The sequence below is a fragment of the Mesocricetus auratus genome, unplaced genomic scaffold (genome assembly GCF_017639785.1).
Source record: "Mesocricetus auratus isolate SY011 unplaced genomic scaffold, BCM_Maur_2.0 Super-Scaffold_100011, whole genome shotgun sequence".
Classification (NCBI taxonomy): Eukaryota; Metazoa; Chordata; class Mammalia; order Rodentia; family Cricetidae; genus Mesocricetus; species Mesocricetus auratus.
In genome coordinates this window covers 35,966,694-35,984,886 of record NW_024429195.1, presented here as the reverse complement: position 1 = coordinate 35,984,886, position 18,193 = coordinate 35,966,694, and the positions used below count along the sequence as shown (strand labels likewise).

Genomic DNA, 18,193 nt, shown 5'->3' with positions numbered 1-18,193 from the left:
TTCTTAAAATTTTTTTGTTTCCCTTTATCTTGTGCATACTGAAAATCAAACCATCATACTGATCCAGTGGGTTTTCCAGGCAGTTGGGGTACCACTGGCATGCCTTGGAATTTTTCTCTGGAATTTAAAAACCTAAGTTCAGTTACTATGTCACTGATTCCCACTTTCCTAAAGTACAGTATTTTAGACTTTTAGGAAACCTATTTTGCAGTGCTACTGCAACACCACTTTTAAATAGTAAGATTCCATGCAAAAACATTCATTTGACCACATTTCTTCCCTCCCTGACTCCTGTAGCCCTGCTATTCACCAAGGATTATTACATGAATTAGTGAGATAGCCTTGCAATGTAGACATGTAGCCATGTTTATATGCAAGGTGAAAATTAAGGGGAAACTATTATTCTGCTAAGTAGATGTGCTTTCAGAACATCCTTCTAAATATTTATGAGAGTATTTACAGATTAATGCTGTAGTCAGCTTGGCCAGAGAAGCTCCTTCGTATAGTGACAGCAGTTAATGTAAAGATTCATAACTGGTCAACATGCTGAGGATAAGTGCTTAGCGATAAATGGGACATCTACATCACCTCTTTCAATGTTCAGGGAACATAATGAGAAAGAAGAAAGAAAGAATGTATGAAGCAAAGGATGGGGAAGAATACTGTGAAATGCCATCTTCTAGACTTGATATGACCATCGTATTCATGGACCTAGAGCATCTGTGCTCGTCTGAACAAGGGCTGTACATTACTGGCCCTGTCAATATTCCACCATAAAGGATAGAGGGCCTGCTGAGGTCCCAACTCTCTATGAGGTCATGTCACTAAATGTGATGGTTTAAATGAGAAATGTCCCCCAATGAGGTCAAGCTCCTGAATACTTGGTCTGCAATTATTGATGGTGTTCTTTGGGGAGGCTTAGGGGTATAGCCTTGATTGAGAAAGTGTGCTGGGGGTAGGTTTTGAGACTGTATAGCCTCATTCCACTTCTAAAATGATTATATACATATTTTTATCATCCTTGAGATGTGATTTCTTAACTTTCCTCCTCTTGTTGTCATGCCTACAGCTTACAGCCATGCCTCCAAAACATAATGGACCCTTATCCGTCTGGAACCAAAATAAACTCTTTCCTCTTACCTGTAAACTCTTTCCTCTTACCTCTTTTGGTCAGGATATTGCTTCTGAGCACCTGAAAAGTACCTAATATGGTAAGAGGTTGGGAGTAATTTTCTCCAGGAGTATAGTCACTGGTAAGTTGCCCAAGATCTTACTTGTGCTCCTGAAAGTCAACTCAGTGGAATACAGAGAGAGAGAGAGAGAGAGAGAGAGAGAGAGAGAGAGAGAGAGAGAGAGAGAGAGAGAGAGAAATAGAGACAGATTCAGAGACAGAGACAGGGATGGTTAAGTATGAATGAGAATGTTGGGAATAAGAAGGGATGAGAAAGGGATAAGGGTAATAGGGGGTTAATATAGACACAATACATAATATACATTCATAAAATTGTCAAAGTAAGTTTTAAAATATATTTTTAAAACTAAATGAAGTAGGATAAAATATATTTAAATGATAATTAAGACCAAAGTAAATAAATTCCAGAAATAATTAAATTTAGCCATCCAAAACCCAAAGATTACCAATGGCTCAGTGTCTTCAGACCACCATCTGCTTATTTAACAAGAACACAAAAGACAGGAACCAGATAGCTCAAAATATCTTCTCAGGAATTTTGAATGGAGAGGGAGGAGGGCAAGACAACAGTGAATATTAAAAAAAAGTTTTTTTGAAGAGTCAACAATTTTCTAATACAAAGTCTTGGCTGTGTTGCTTAAGCTGCACTCAAACCCTGAGCTCCAGTAATCCTCCTGCCTCAACTTTCAGACTATTTAGACATATGCCACATTACCTGGCTAAGGGAGGAAAGATTTTAAACAGAATAGGATATACTGAGTCCCTCCCGACTCTTCAGCTATAATATAGGAAGGTTCTGAAACTGAATCAGCTTCCTTGAGCCTATCCAAATTGCCAAAGGCATGATAAACACCACCCTCTATTTATAGGAAATATGTTTTCTATCCTTCAGATGTTCTCATTTGTATATGTTCACTAGACAGTCTAGAATACTAATTAACATACTAATTAAATACTAACTAACATGCCTCTAGCCAACGGCCCTCTTATGCTGCCCTTGTTCTATTTCCACTCCTTCCAGGGCTCTCTTCCCCTGTATTCAGGCTGACTGCGTCTCAGTTTACAGATGCCTCTCTTGACGTTTTACTTCTCATCTCACCCTTGGCTTTTTCTTTTGTAAAAGTTTATCCTGATCTTAACTCAGAAGCCAGTGTCCATTTGGCCTTTATTTTTCTTGCATGGGTTTAGAAATGTTTGACAACTGAGAACACAGATTATAAATGTGGTGAGTCAGTACAGACACACAACAATAAGTCTGTGTTTGGGTCCTCTCTTTTTCATGTGCAATGCTAGTAAGTATTGGTTTGTTCATGGCTCTTGATTTCCCCATGGCCACTGGACAGCATGTCAGGGGTATTGATGCAGTTTTCATGCTGGTCATTCTACAAAGAGCAGTAATTTAGGTGTGACACTTTTTTCAGAGGAGCTTGATCATGGGTTATGTTAGTAGGTTTTTTTAATATTTGTTTCCCACAGCTCTAAATTCCATTCTGATGATTGGAACAAGCCACTTAGTCTCTCAGGGTAATAAAACATTTCATTCACTTATATTTTGCTCATTAATAAATTCTGTTCCGTTCCTGGCAGCTTCATGCATGTGTAGTCTTTCTATTCTTCTCACCTCCCTCTTATTTCTGTCCTACTTCTGTCAGCGCCCTTTCTTCCTCACAAATCTCTTTCCCATGTCCATGACTTTGTGTTGCTCTGTATCCCATGGCGTTAACTAAGCCCATCTGTATGACCATGGGTCTGTAACTACTGAGCAAAGCCTGGTGCCCAACTAGTGCTAGGTCTCCTTATCTCTGAGAACCTGTTAGCTATCAATATCAGTCAAAAGTGATAGGTTCCAGAGAGACTCCTTCCTATCTATTCTTTTAGGTGAGCTGGACTTGTGAGGGCCCAATGACATCAGGCACAGCTTCTGTGAGTTCATAATTGCCGTGCTATACATAGAAGATTCCCAGCCCTTCTCTTTATCTTTGGACTCTTAGAATCTTTCCAAGCCTCTTCAGCAATGAGCTATAAGGGGTGGGATAAATGTCTTATTTAGGGATGAGCCCTTAACCATCCTTTATTTTCAGCATTTCGTGTAGCCATGGGCCCCTTGGATTCACCTCCTTTTGCTGTGAAAAGAGTTTCTCTGATTAAGTCTGAGAGAAGCTTTTATCTGTGGGTACGTTTCTTCTTGTTTGCTTTTCTTTAATTTTGAAACAGCATCTCCTGCAGTCCAGGATGGCCTCAAACTCACTATGCACTGAAGTATAACCTTGAATTCCTGATCCTCATGTCACTTCCTCTGGAGTGTAGGAATTGCTGGCATGCACTGGCGTACAGTGTTTCATTCACTTACAATTTCCAAATACTATAAAATACAGAAACCATATTGCCCGAAATAAGTGTGAATGGTGAGAGTTGAAGAACTGTGTTTGTTTCCATTTCCTAATCTTCCTACAGGACCAGCTAGTTTGGCGAGGGAAGAGAAAGTTCTAGGCTGTCAAGAATTAATTTTGCAACCACAGATGAAGTGCTAGAGTTACAGATGTCTTTGTCATTTAGGGAAAAGCTTCTGCAGCCTGAAGCCTATGTTTGAGTCACCACATCACTAACTAGTCTTGATGTCACTGGTCACTTAACTTCCCTTTGCTCCAATCCCTGCATCTATAAATAAACATCACCAATACTTGTCGCTGTAACGATAAACGGCACACTTGTTGAGGGTATTTGTAACTTTATTGTAGAAATTACTTACAAGAGAATACCGGCCACCAAGGTGAGTCAGTAGCTTTCGCCACAAAACCAGAAGCCGAAAAGAGAGTGTGTGGCTCTCCTGCACCGTCTTTTATTAGTATCTCCACACAAGCCTCTAGCCACGCCCAAAGTGGGCATGGCTAGCGGCGCAGTTCCCCGCCCTTTCATTAGCGGCACAGTCTTAAACTCTCCTCCTACAAATACCTGTCATGGGAGCAAAGAGCCCTGCACATTTGAAGCTGTTTTGAAAACTGAACATCTCAGTGTAAATCTTGGCCTTAACATAACTACTTAGGTTTATTTTCGAGCATATAAGCTAACTGTAACTCATGGTCATTCGTGAGAGCATTTCTATGCTTAGCATGGTCAGTGGTCATGCTCTGATCATCAGCAGCAGCAAGGAAGGAGCTTTGTTGTGAGGATAGGTTTGCTTTTCAGACTTTACCTTGCTGCCTTGGTTAAGGACTTACTGTGCAAGCATGAGAGCCAGAGTTCAGGCCCCCAGAAGCCCAGCAAATGCTGCGTGAGCATGGCAGCCAGCCTGTAACCCAGCATCATCAGAATGCAGACACAGGATCCCAAGGGCAAGCTGACTAGCAAGACAGGATACATTGGGGAGTTCTGAGTCTGAGTCCCTGCCTGAATGAGTACAATAGAAGAGGACTCAAGAAAGATCCCTAAAATCAACCTTAGGCCTGCCTATATATGGGGCACATATATGTCCACTTAACTGTGCCCCCACATATGCAAAAACAAAAACATACATATGCATACACACATGTGCTCTGAATACATGTGAAAAGTAAAAAAATAAAAACAATGCAAACATTTTCAGACATATTGTTAAAAAGTAGTCATTGTAAGGCCCAACACTAAAACTGAAGAAATCTATGGGCAAGAACTATGATGAATTTTGGTGTAGAAAGTTAAAAGCAATCAACTCAGAAGAAAAATGAAAGACTATGCACTTTCCATGTTAAGCAAAACAAGCTCATTCTCACAGACTCCCAACACCTAGGATAAGCTGTAAAACTGATATTGATAGTGATTCCTTGTTCCCAAGGCAACTTATGCAAATGTTTTCTAACTTACCAGCAGCATGTGGGGTCTCTTCTGGTATAGCCTTGGCATGGAGAGATCACTATAAAGGCTACCACACACTGAGTATCACTAGCAAGAGGCAAACCCGGATCAAGCCAATTCTTACTGGTGAAAGCATGGTTCCAGTGCCAGGGCTTGAGTTAGTGCATGTGCCAGGTGGTATCTGGTGTTTTAAGTTCTCTTTGTTTTCTCTACAGGTGTGCCTGTACTCACATTAACAATGTTTTCTGGCAGAGCTCACTACCTCACATAGGAATCACAGGATCCCTTAGACCTGGTGAGGTTAATGGATGTGAGAATGTTGTTGTAGATAATACATAGATCTGTTACATTATTGAAAACATAATGTTAGCCTCGATGAGCATTTTGCAAATGCTTTGACTTATGGTCCCTCCCTTATCTCCTCCTTTGTTGTTATGGAAAGAACTTTCCATATTCACCCTTTCTTGAGCCAATGAACTTTCTCATTTTTCATAGCATCCTGATAAGCAGCCATGTCTCACATTAGACAGGAAACATCTTTTGTTTGAACAAAAGGGCTTCTTGAAGGCATTGACTATAAACTGTGCTCCTAAGTTATCATTGTGATATATATGTTTCCTATGATATTTTCCTTGAAAAATGTATATTAATTTTGCATGATGTTCAGCAATATAAACTTTAAAGAAGTATCTCTTGGTGTGATCTAACTTGTCTACATCACCTTTGAAAAATAATTTATAATATTTATTATACACTAATGAGATGTTTTTATTATTTGCTGATTATAAAACTCTGTTAGCACATTTTAGTGACAGAAAAGACTAACAGTAGTGTTTGATGTGTGACTGTTTAGCAGTAATATTAATAGATGAAATAAGTTTAATATATAATGTAACTATATATTTACTTGATCTATTTGCTTATGTATACCACTATAAGATGTCATACACGAGCCAAAGTAATCTGTGAACTTTGCTTTTTCAAGCAAGGTACCTCTATAGAATTTGTTCACCACATATAAACTAATAAGTATCTCATGGTGTTTGTAGAAGGAAAATAACATCAGATGGTGTTGAGAAGTCACATGCAGAGAGAACAGGAAAAAAGAATGTAGGTTACATGGCCACATGAGTGCCATGTGCCTGCTCATCTTCATTCTGTTAAAGACTTACTTTTATTACTTTTTAATTGTGTTTATGTGTTGCGGGAGATTCTGCCAGGTCCCCAAGTCCCTTTAGCCCCAAATGAACATGCAAGACACTATATTAGTTATAAAATTGTTAGCCGATGACTAGGGCTTCTTATAGGCTAGCTCTGTCTTAATTATTAGCCCATTTTTATTAATCTATGTATTTCCACATGGTCTTTTCTTATTGGAGAATGCCTAGTGCGTCGTTTCTTCCTCATCCTTACATAGTGACTCTTTCCTTTCCCAGAATTCTCCTCGTCTCCTAGTCCCACCTATCTTCCTGCCTTATTAGCCAAAAGTGTTTTATTCATCAACCATTAAGAGAAAGATATATACAGAAGGGCATCACCCATCTTTCACATATCTGTGTCCTTACATGGGAATGAGCACACGAATCTAGATGCCCATGGAGGCCACAGACATTGAGTCTTTGTGGAGCTGCAGTTAAGGTGACTGATAAGCACCTAGCATGCATGCTGGGGAACAAACTCGAGTCTGCTGCAAAAACAGTAATGAGTCAGTTCCCCAGCCCCCTTCTTCATTCTTATAGTGAGATCCTCCATCCAGATTCGGCTATGTATTTCTACAGCAGTTCTCAAAACCAGTGGCCCCGCTATATTTTGAAATGGTACTGAAGATCCTAATTGGTTTTCTTAGGTCATCTCTATAAATATGTACCACATAGAAATTAAAATCTAGAAATTAAAGATACTCTTATCCATTTAAAATGGCAATAAGCCCAATGACTGTTACTATAAATGCACATATTATTAAAAAAAGACGTTTTAAAGTATGCATAAGAGAAAAAGCATGGTTTTTTGCAGATCTATATAGTGTCTGGCATAATAAAAGAAAGCTGAGTTCTCAAATCTGATTCTACATCCAATCTGTTACAATATGGTTAAGTAATATGAACAAAATTCAGTCTCACATGAAGTACATGTAGTTAGATAAGGACAATAATTTGCATAGCCTTTGCAGACAATTTTGAACATTGCTATTTTTGATACAACACCAAGCCTTAACAATGGGTTTTGTAAAGATTGACAACAATATGGGTTCTTAACTTACATCAACTGACTTTGTGTTCCACCCATCACATTGTTAAAAGCCATTGTTCCGTTTTATATTGTGAATGGATTATTCCCCCACTTGTGTATTTTTACTGATACTATTCATTGGTCATTTGGAAAACATTATGCAAAAATTACCAAATGTTGACAAATTTCATTATGCAATTGCGATTCTTAAGAAAAAAAAGTCACACTTGTTAATATCGCAAATCACAGCAGAAAAGCCTCCATGCATTGGGAGACTGTCAAACACTCAGTGACAGATGTAAGTTTTCCAAAAGTCTAAATTTGCTTGAAAGCTCAAACTTTTATCCTTGGCAGTAGCTACTGTCAGTTGTTTTCTCTTAAGTGACAGCACACTTCTTTTCACTTGAGAGAAAATGTCTGCCAAATTCCAAGTCTGATAATCACGGTCTGTGTGTCGTTCCTCCAAGTAAAACATGATGTTCCATGGAAAGCCTGGCTATGTTGGCTGCCACATGTAAACAAGGGCGCATGCGCTTTTCCTGGAGATATCCCTCACATTTTAGGATGTAGAAGTACACGACGTTACTCCCCACTCCTCCACAATAACTATAGAAAAGACGCTCCTTTGAGGATAGAGATTTATCATTAAAATAGGTCATTTTCTGGAAGTGGAGTGGTTAGTGATAAAACAGACACACAACAACTTAAAGTAGTTGTCACTGGTGTGATTTCTGGAGTTTAAAAAGCCCCTATAGTGTTTGCAATATAAATACAAATGTCAAACAAGTGAAACAGAAAAGCATCTAGAATTGCTGGGCCATCTGCAGGCCACACTTTGAGAACGGCTCTATTAATTCATGGCATCCTTGAGAGTAGCATTCCAGCTTGTGTACCCTCATCTTTCTTCAGAACAGTCGTAATGATTATATTCTGTGAAAGTGTTTCCACCATGTGCTCGCTTAGTAATCCTTGAAGCATTAGTAATTTTTTTCATGAAATTAAAAATTCTGTCACTAATGAGCAACCCTTTAATCGACTCCTACTTTCTCTGATGATTAATCTGTTGTTTTTATCAAGCAAATTTCCATGGCAGTTTTTTAACAAAAATTTCCAATTCTTACCAAGTCATTTTTTTGACAACTCACCTCATCTGGACTTTCTAATTTCCTTCCTTAAATGTTACCCTTTGGACTGATCAAGACCCCTTGAACATGGTGTCAGTGAGGAGGCCTAGGTAATCTATTGGGCCTTGGGTAGTAGATCAGTATTTATCCAGGGTATACAAATGGACTTTGGGCACCCATTCAACAATGAGAGAAGCACTCTCACCCTGGACTCCAAGGGGAGGGTCTAGGCCCTGCCCTGGATGAAATGACAGACTATGGACACCCCCATGGAGGGCCTCACCCTCCCTGGGGAAATGACAGGATACTAAAGGGGTTGGTGGAAGGGTGTGGGAGGAGAGGAAGGAAAGGGAGAGGGACCTATAATTGATATGTGAAGCAACTTTGTTTCTAATTTAAATTTAAAAATAAAAATTTTTAAAAGTGTTAGCCTTTAAAAGCAAAACTCACTTTGATCCCAGGCATGAAGAATTCAAGTTAGTACTGACCAGGGAGTTTCCTACCTGATGCCTAGTCTTCATAGTACCAGAAAATGTTGTGAAGGATACTGAGAGGAAAAAAGTCTTCAATAGTCTTACCCAGATGTTACCCCTATGAACTACAATATATATATGGCAAGATATGGTAAGGTGTGACAAGGCAAAACCATGGTTGTAATAATGCAATAATGTTATTGAAGTAACTAAGCACTTTCTTATTGAATTTAATGCCAACTCAAAAGGAGAAAACATGTGTCTTGTGTGTAAATCTGGCCAAGAAACCACGGTTGAGGAACTCCCAAGATCCAACACAAACCTATTACTATTATTTCTGATAAATGTACATATCAAACTGCCCTCTGAATTTGTGTCTATACACAAATTTGTTGGTAAGACAACATTTAAAAACTTTCTCTGTATAGGTATAGCAGAAACCTACAACTGGTCATAGTTCAAAGAATGAGAGCCTTGGGAGTACTCAGCCACAAGTGGGAAATAAGTATCATGCCACCCCATAGCTTAGGCACCATTGTGAAGGAGAGGACAGAAAGACTGTAAGATCTAGAGGTTGGTGATGACTAGAGTGGGTGACACAGTGCCTTCTGGAAATGACAAGACTGCTATACTAATAAACAGAGCAGCTGTGATTTTCTGCACAAGACCTGTACAAGATCAAGCCAATTAACATTCTCAAATGGACTTGGGAGGGGCACATGAACCCCATCCTAACTGAGGGACTAGTGACAGTGGCTTGTTGAGGAAGGAGAATCCATTTTTCTTTAAAAGCATAGCTCCTAATTAGTCAACCACACTCTGGTAGATAGATTAAATGCATAATACTAATTAGACTCTATGGATTATTTAAAAGAGGGGAAGTAGAGAGATAAGGATGAATCACAAAGGAACAAGTAGAAAGAACAAGGGTGTGGTGATTTGAATGAAATCCGGGCCCCCGGCAGTAATCTTGGACATTTGAGTACTTGGTCCTCAGGTGCTCAGCAGGGATACTTTTGGGGTAGGTTTAGGAGAGTGTCCTTGGTGTGGAAATGTGTCACTGTAGGCGGACTTTGAGGTTTAAGAAGCAACATGAAAGTCCCAGCTTGCCATCTTGGCTTCCTATTTGTGGCTCCAGATGTGAGTTCTAAGCTGTTTCTAGCACCTGATTCCATGCTCCCCATTGAGACAGTGATGGACGTACACCTCTGGAACTGTAAGCCCAAATAAAGGCTTTCTTCCTTAAGTTGCCTTGGTCCTGGGATATGATCAAAATACTTTGTCTGAAATTTTCAAGGAATTGATAGAAATTTTGTATTTAAAAAGTGAATTTCAATCCATAGTTCCTTCTGAATTATTTCTGCATCAGCCTGTTGTCTGACTGAAAAGTGTCCTGTTTCTACAAATTCAATTTTCAAAACTTTAGTCTTTCTCATCTATTTTGTGTGCATGCATCCCCCAGTTTAACCCTTTCAAGTACATTAACTGATGATGATATGGAGCAGAATTTACAATTCTAGTAATGTTTTTCTTTGAGGGCTTGTCACTTATTAGCTGATGTGATTCTCAAATAAAGTTGCACAGCATATGCATTGTCATTTTATTCACAGAATTGCAGCACTTCTAAAGACGTCCAACAGACTAACATATTATTTACAAAGTAGTGTGTTATGGCAACGTACTTAATGCAAGTCACAACAGGCTGAGACTCAACACAGAAGTACAGGGTGTCAAAACAGGAAATGTAATCATCTGTCAATAAAGAATGGAGTGTGCATTTCAAAAATAAACTGTTAATATTCTTATTTACAGTGTCAGTGTTAGTGGACTTACAAGGTTGGAATATCTCTGACTGATAGTAATTTGACTTATAACTAAACACTGAAAGCATTTGACAAAACAGAGTTCACATCTGGGCTTTGGGAATGGAATTCAGTAATAGAGGGCTAGCTTGGCATGCAAAGACACTGAGTTCAATCCCTGTCCCCAAAGTCTGGTTCAACACTAATTTTCACCTCAAAGCGGTGATGGCGAACACCTTCAATCACAGCACTCAGGAGGCAGAGGCAGGCAGATCTCTCTGAGTTTGAGGCCAGCCTGGTCTATGGAGCTAGTCCAGGACAGGCAGGACTGTTACACAGAGTAACCCTGTCTCGAAAAACAAAAACCAAAAAAAAGAGCAGGATCTAACACATCACCCAGGAGTCTACCAGGGGTTTATATTGTACAAACAAATAGAATGTCATTATGGTACAAGTTAATTAATTCTTGTAAGTAATGAGAAGACTCACAGATAATCATCAGAAGTCCTAATATTTCATGAAATGTTGGAATTACATCCAAAATTTCTTTTGCAGAAAGGTCACAAAAGGCTTGACAGTGGATAAAATATTGCTGTATGAATGTAGTTTGTCCACAAACTTTAAAACTCAGGATGTTATTATGAGCAATTTTAGTATTTGATAATATAAAATAATTTCATTTTCTTTATCAAAAAGTCTAATTCTCGCATTCTAAAATAAAAACCCCTCTAATTATAATATTCTAAGAGAAATAAATATCCCATATTATGATCCAGTAAAATTATGTAGTGGAATCCAATATCGTTTATTCTAGTTCGCTGAAAAGAGACTTGCATAATTTGCTATTTGAAGACAGCATGAAAAGCAATAGAATGCAAGCAGACATTTACTGTTCCCATACAATAAGGCTACTCAAAATACCACTTGAAGTATGTATTTACCCTTCTGGCTCTTTTCCTCAGAACCTATGCAGTGTCTGGAACACGGTTTACACCCAGTAATTGTTGCTGAATGAATCATAAGTCATTTCTTGTGGGTTAGAACAGAGGGGAATTTATTAATTGTGCTTTTCAAAGCCATCGTTCTGAACTACATCCCACCAAGTAACACAGAGAACAGAAAAAGCATGAACAACTAGGCAGCCTGTTCTTGAACCACCGCCACCACATCCCCACCCTCCTCCCCCTCACCATTACACCGACAGATGAATAGAGCCTTGCACGGACATCTTGGGTGTCTGAATCTTGATTGCTTTCTTACAAGAGTTGATAGTTGATATTTGTATCACAGACCCCGAACTAAAGATAATAGGGCTAACACTGCATTATTTTTAAGGAAAATGTCAAGAACAAAAAAATGAAAATGTCAAAAGATATACTATATTACTTAAAGACTATTCTGTTGGCAGAACTGGCCAGGTGATTTACAAAAGGCCTTTACTGGGCAGTCTTTGGATTACAATGTAGATGAAAAATAAATGGGAATCCATTTCCTGTTTATTCTCTCTAGACATTTGACAGATGGAGGAAAAAATGAGAAGAAACAATTATAGCCTACAAGCTTGTAGGTTTCTTTTCCCGTTTCCAGATTGTGAAAAATAATTTTTGAGGTGAATTTTTTTTCAAAGGACCTACTTTGTTTCTACTTTTGTATACTATTAATAACGCTAGCTGACTGTCATCCTTGGTCACATCCGCATAAACACAGGACAGTGTGTGAACTTGACATTCAACTGGAGTATAGCTTTTAAAAAGTGGCTCTTTATATAATTAGATTACAATAGAGTAACCATTCTGGCAAGAATGAAGACATTCTAAAGAGACACTCATGGTCTTCCTTTTAACTAGCAAACTATTGGAGCAATGGACCTGAGAAATTGGAATTTCTCCAGAGACCTATGCTAGGAAAGGAAGAGGCTAGAACCTTCATGCCAGAGGTGATTTCATGCAGTTTTGACAATTTTGTCAGACCCCCTTGCAAGGAAGAATGCAGCAGAGATGATGGGCAGGACACCGCCTTCGCCGGGGGTGCTTGACAATATATACTTGCTATCCTCTGTCTAAACATGAACTTCATGCCAGAAACATGAAAAAAGATGGACTTGGAGGGATGGTATGTCGTGGACCCTCTCTTTTCCCTTTCCCAGTGTGACCACACTGAATAAATCCCTGTTGGTATGTGTTTACTTACCTGTTTGAAAGCTCTTTTGTGATCGGGTGCCTAAGCCCAATCTTCAGGACCACTGGGGCCCAGTCTCTTGCCCTAATAACTTGGAAACAGCGCAGGCACATCTCACTGGGGAGACTCAGATTAGATTAGAGTCTCTGGCAACTCCTGAAGAAGTGCATTGTTTAACCACCTTATTAGCATTTTTATTGCATGAATATTCAAGTGTCCATTGCTTATGAACCATTCATAAAGTGCCCATGTACGAAAAAGAATGGCAAGGGCATCTCTTCCTGTAGTGGAGGAACTCTTGGTGAATAAAAAGTAGTGAATAAGTAGGATAGTCAGAGAAATGTCAAAAAAAAAAGTTCTCCATTGTCAAGAAGCCATATCCTGGCAAATTTCTGAAATTCCAGTAGACAGGCATGTTTATTTCTATGGTGGCATGTTCACTAAGAAAACTCATTAGGACAAAAAGGTACAAAAGACCTAAACCTAGGAGACCTCCTCTGGGTTCCTATTTCTTGGTTTTAATGAACAATTAACTTTTCTCTCGCATCCTTAGTCATCATTCTATTCTAAGCAGATCAATAAGGTCTAAGTAAATGTACTTACACCTAGAGCCTGACGACTATTCTTTGTAGTATGCTAAGCCCAACCAGCCCAGGTTGGAGGACAGCCTGGACCACCTGGTGAGACTGTATCTGAAATGCAGACCAGGACATGCAATGTTCCATGATGATTGTGCATTCCTGAGTGTTGCGACACTGTATTTATCCCATAGATTCTGATACTATCAAGAACTAAAACATTGCTCATTTAAGGTAATAGCATAATTTAATTCTTCCACATTAATTTGCTGCATAGTTAATTATAATTTCAGATGCAAAAACACGAGAAATGATGTTCAAGTTCCTGAGTTCTCCAAAGCTGATTGTTTTCCATAATGTGCTTTCGCAAAGACCAGGAGAAGCATCCAAGGAGGAGTCCTGCTGGTGGCTTCCAGGGGAAGTAGTTAGGATCTACTCTCAAGCTGCTGCAAAAAGACACTCTGTTCCCATTCTGGAAGAGCCATGCTTTATTTGACAGCGATCTAGTGCAGCTTTCTTATTTCAAAAACCAATGCCTTCATTTCTAATTTTATGCTCTGATACTTTATGAAATGGTTCCATTCCTGCAGTGTAAATTAAATTGGGTGCTGACGGGTTTTTTGTGTGTGTGTGTGGATCACTGATGGGGGAGATATTTAAACTGAGTGCCTAGACTCCCTTCTTCTTATCAGCAGAAAGGAAGGCTTTAATTTTTCTTCTATTTCTAATTGTTATTCTTTTATAATAAGAAAACAAGTGACCAAATAAAATGGATTTCTCTGTGTTGTGATTTCTCTATTTCAGTGTTTGCTGGTTGCTTTTATGTGATTTTCACTTCACTCCACCAGTTTCACTGACTTCAGCAGTCATGTTGAATGGGCCTCAAAGAAAGACTGTATGGGGCACTTACTGACTTTTCTATAAATCTATTTCGGAGAAAGCAGATTGTTACACTATTGGGCATCTTTGAATAAACTGACTTTTCTGATTATACTACAAGAACAATAGAAAAGGAGCTAACAGCCTGTTTCAAAGGATTTGTATTTTTTCCATGCGCTACTGATAAAATGAGAAGAAAACATATCACCTCTCTCAGGTAAAATTTTAGAAAGCCATGGTATGAACGCTAACCTAACCTCATCCAGCTTTGTCTCCAGATCTCTGTTCTAAATCTTGCTCCCTTCGTGCAATTATTGTATGTTTGCGTTATTATGTTTTAGCTACAGCAAAATGCATATAACATAAAACTTACAGACTTAACGAGCTGTAAACATACAGTTCAGGACTGGTAGACATACTCACACAGCTGTGCGAAAAACCTCCAGAACGCCTGTCATTCTACAATGCCAAAGGTCTGTTCACCTGAAGCAGCAGCCTTTCATTCCCATCCCTGGCTCACACTCAGAAAAAACACTGCGCTTTCAAAGCCTGTGAGTTTGACCACGTAGTTTCCTTACGTGCTATGGTTTAAACTGTCCCCTAGTGTTGATGGTACAGAACTTAATCTCCAATGTCATGCTGTTGTAAGGGGATCTTTAAGTTATATCACACAGATGATTTTGTAAACAGACTCATGTCCTATGTCCTTGTCATAAGAGTACCTGTGGGTCTGAACAGATGGTTCAGCAGCTAAGAGCATTTCTGCTTTTACAACCAACCAGAATTTGCTTTCCACCACCCAGTCCATACCATTCGTGCCTCCAGTTTCCTGTTCTGATGTGTGGAGGCTCCTGTACTCTGCACTCATGAGGTACACTTGCATACTCTCATCACACACACACACACACACACACACACACACACACACACGGTTTTTTATAATGAGTAATTCTCATTGACATGGTTTCCCAATAAAAGGATGGGCTCAGCCAGCATTTTAAAGCAAAGCAAACAAAAGTGCTCTCACTATGTATAGCTGGCTGATCATTTACTTTACAGCCTCTGAAAACATGAGGCAAATAAATGTCTACTGCTTATAAACTACACAGTGTGCAGAATTGTTTGAGCAGCACAAAGAAGCCTGAGACAACACAGAGATCACACTGTCTCTATGTGCTTATTTCTCAAGTTTCAACCTCACTACAGCATGTGTTTTGTTTTGGTTTTTGAAGTTGAGTAGCATGTATGTGTGTGTATATATGTGTGCGTATGTGTGTACACATGTGTGTATGTTGTATGAGTGTATGTACTGTGCGTATGTCTATATGTATATGTGTCTGTGTGTGTGCATATGTGAAAATATGTGGGTGTAAGTGCATATGGGTACATATATTTACATGTGGGCATATTTTTATGTGTGTGCAAATGTGTATGTGCCCATATTTGTGGTTTTGTGTGTTTGTATGTGTGCAAATGTATGAATTTTTGTATGTGCATTTCTATGTTTATATGTACTTGTGTATACGCTGCATTTTCTTATCTACTCATCTAGTAGATAAGGGTAACTATTAAGGAAAGTGTTTATTTGACTTAGAATTCTGGGTCACAGCCCACCATTTTGGAGAAGTCAAAACAGGAAGTCACATTCACAACCAAGAGAAAAGAGGCAGTAAATGCATCTTTTCTTGCCTGCTTTCTCCTCTCCTGCACAGCTCAGAGCTCCCTGCCCACACAGAGGTGCTGCCCACAGGAGCTGGGTTTTCCTGTATCAATTAGCAAGCAAGAAAAATCCAAGATAATCAGGCCCACAGGCCAAATGGTTATAAACAATCCCTCATTGAGGCTCTTTTCTTGGGTAAATCTAGATTGTGTTGAGGTGAGAATTAAAAGCAGCTATCACAGGTACATATCCAAGAAGATATATTGTTGGACCATATAGTAATTCTAGTTTTGGTTTAAGAGTTGCTGTTTCCTGTGGTGGCTGCATCTCTTGACATTTTCACAAACTGTAAACAAAGATTTCAGTCTCCCCACGTCCTTGACAGCACTTGTTTTTTGTTTGTGTGTTCTAACTGAAACTGTTCTATGTGCTGTATTTTCTCGTTGTAATCTTGTTTCCTACGGACTGGTAATGCAAAGCATCTTCAGTAACCAGTAGCTCAGTCCTGCTCAGTGTGTTCTCATGCTGTGTCACTGCCTCCAAAACCTGTTACCTTGTAGTGCAGCCTATTGCATGTGAAGATATCAAGTCAGATACCATATCAGATATTTGCTTTGTCAGCATTTCCTTCCACTCTTCCACACCTGCCTTTCAGCCCTTTAATACACATTTTTTCATTTTTTTTAAATTTTATGATTTTGTTTTATATTCCAACCACAGTTCTTCCCCCTACTCCCTCACCTCCTCCCATCCCTCTTACCTCCCTCCTAGCCCACCCCAATCTACTCCTCTTCACGGGTAAGGGTTCCCATGAGGAGTCAGCATAGTCTGCTACAATAGGTTGGGGCAGGGCCCAGTCCCTCTCCCATACATTAAGACTGAGCATGGCATCCCACCATAGGGAATGGGCTTCAACATGTTAGCTCATGTACTGGGATTATACTGTGGTCCTCTTGTCACTGAGCATGACATCCCATCGTAAGGAATGGGCTCCAACAAGCTAGTTCATGTACCAGGTTTGTATTGTGGTCCTACTGCCAGGGTTCCCTCTGATAGTTCAACCTTCACAACTGTCTCCCACATATAGAGGGCCTAGTTCAGTACCCTGGAGTCTCCACAGTAGATCTAGAGTTCATGAGTTTCCACAAGCTTGGTTCAGCTGTCTCTGTAGATTTCTCCATCCATATCTTGACCTCCCTTGCTCATGTGTTTCCTCCTCCCTCTCTTCACCTGGATTCCTGAGCTTGCTCTGGTTCTTGGCTGTGGATCTCTGTGTCTGGTTCCATCAATTACTGGATAAATGCTCTATGATGATAGTTGGGGTATCTATCAATCTGATTACAGGGGAAGCCAGTTCAGGCATCCTTTGTACTATTGCTAGTAGTCTTAGTTGGGGTCCTGCTTGTGAATTCTTGGGAGTTACCCTAGCACCAGGCTTCTCCCTAAGCCCATAGTGGCTCTCTCTATGAAGATATTTTTTTCATTGCTCTTCCACTACAACCCTCCCCACCTAGGCCGTCTCATTCCATCCTGTTCTCATCCCCCCTCTTCCTTGTCACCCCCTCCATCCCCAGTTTGTCCTGTAGATATCATCTAATTTCTCTTCCCAGGGTGATCTCTGTGTCCCTCTTAGGATCTTCCTTGTTTCCTAGCTTCTATGGAGCTGTGGATTTTAGTCTGGTTATCCTTTACATTACTTCTAATATCCACTTGTGAATAAATACATACCATGTTTGTCTCTCTGAATCTGGGTTACCTCACTCAGGATGTTTTGTTCTAGTTCTATCTATTTGCCCGAAAATTTCATGAGGTCATCATTTTTTACCTCTAAGTAGTACTCCATTGTGTAAATTACCACATTTTGCTTATCCATTCTTCAGTTGAGGGACATCAAGGTTGTTTCCAGGTTCTGGCTCTTACAAGTAATGCTCAATGTACAAAATTTTTTTTGCTAATGCCATAGAATTGTATGGGTTGTTTTGTTTGTTTCTTTGAGTTGCTTTTACTTTGACTTAACCTGAACCATGTTCTAGGAGAGAATATTGCTATGCCCACCCTCTCTTCAATCTTAGGCATCACATATTTCTTCTATGGTTCCTTAAACCCTGCAATGGACCCTTCTTATTTTTCTTTGAATATAACAGTGTGGACACATCTGCATAGACATCTATATAAGGCAATGATTGAACACACATCTCACTTTTCATTTTACATGAATGCATTGGTTGGCCCTTACTCCTGTCTTTT

The 18,193-nt window shown here is 39.5% G+C and overlaps 1 protein-coding gene and 1 long non-coding RNA gene across 3 annotated transcripts in view; both read left to right on the top strand.

Moving 5' to 3' along the window:
- Positions 1 to 18,193, top strand: part of Spata16 (spermatogenesis associated 16) — a 285,586-nt gene that overhangs the window by 103,721 nt on the left and 163,672 nt on the right. The gene's annotated exons all lie outside the window — the stretch shown is intronic.
- LOC121143236 lies at positions 3,185 to 10,614 on the top strand. The gene is made up of 3 exons (XR_005880427.1): positions 3,185 to 3,365; positions 5,239 to 5,318; positions 10,460 to 10,614. It is a non-coding gene; the product is annotated as an uncharacterized LOC121143236 (long non-coding RNA).